The sequence below is a fragment of the Anoplophora glabripennis genome, unplaced genomic scaffold (genome assembly GCF_000390285.2).
Source record: "Anoplophora glabripennis isolate ALB-LARVAE unplaced genomic scaffold, Agla_2.0 scaffold194, whole genome shotgun sequence".
NCBI classification, from domain to species: Eukaryota; Metazoa; Arthropoda; class Insecta; order Coleoptera; family Cerambycidae; genus Anoplophora; species Anoplophora glabripennis.
This window is the reverse complement of record NW_019416622.1, coordinates 540,487-541,635: the sequence shown is the minus strand read 5'-3', so window position 1 is coordinate 541,635 and position 1,149 is coordinate 540,487.

Genomic DNA, 1,149 nt, shown 5'->3' with positions numbered 1-1,149 from the left:
CCGACACATAATTGGAGATCAAACGAACTTACCTGTAAGTGAAGTTCGATCGTAATTATGTGAGGTGTCCAATCCGAAGATATCACTTCCCCCCCACCCAATAATATGTTAAGTATAACATCATCCCGGATTGCGATTATCCTTATTCATTATCCATATTTAAACAGAATGAGAACAGTTGGGCGCAGTAGGCTGATGTAGGTAGGTGGGGAAAGGGAATTTTAATCTTTAAACCTTGTGCACTAGGAGTACGATAGAGGCGTACTACGTGGTAAAATAAGTGATATCTTCGGATTGGACACCTCACATAATTACGATCGAACTTCACTTACAGGTAAGTTCGTTTGATCTCCAATAATTTACTTTTATTTACCTTTAACAGGTATTTATTTATTTATTTGTTTAATGTTGAATGTTAAATCAATAATACTGTATAACTTATTTTTAGGTCATGTTAGGTTAGGTTATTGGGTTAGACTATGGAAATTTAAATGTATTTCAAAACGCTAGGTGTAAATTTTACGCATAAATCAATTTTTTTTTACTTTATTTTGATTTTTTATTGTTTATAATATTGATTTCACTGGAGTTTAAGAAAACAGTAATATCTTACACAAAAAGTTCAAATATTAATCAATTTCTATAAATTTAGAATAATTTTTCTCAAAAAAGCTCGTGTGGGATCTCTTAGGAAATCCCTAAAGAAAAGATTTAAAAAAGAATTTTAAATTTTGGACGGTTTTTATAGGCTCTAGGCATTTTTGGGACTACTAACTACAAAAGGCCCCAGTGTACACTGTAACATTCTTGAATATTAAGACCTTTAAGCAATCAGTGGAATATTCATTATAGTAAATTAATTTAAAAAAAATAATTCACAACAATCACATCTCGAAAACCAGTAGCTTTAGGCTCTTGGTTGACTGAGACTTTTTGGTCTAAAATTATACAAGAAACAGCAATCGCTTACAAGTTTTCAAAAGTAGAGTATTTATTGTTATTTTACATTATTTGTCTTTATAACCATTTTTGCTACTCGGACATAAGCTTTTTCTGTATTCTCCCCGCCTGTAAATGAAATTTTTTGTTTGGTGATGCGTAAATTAAATAAAACGACATAAAATATATTTAGTGTAAAGGACAAACGTG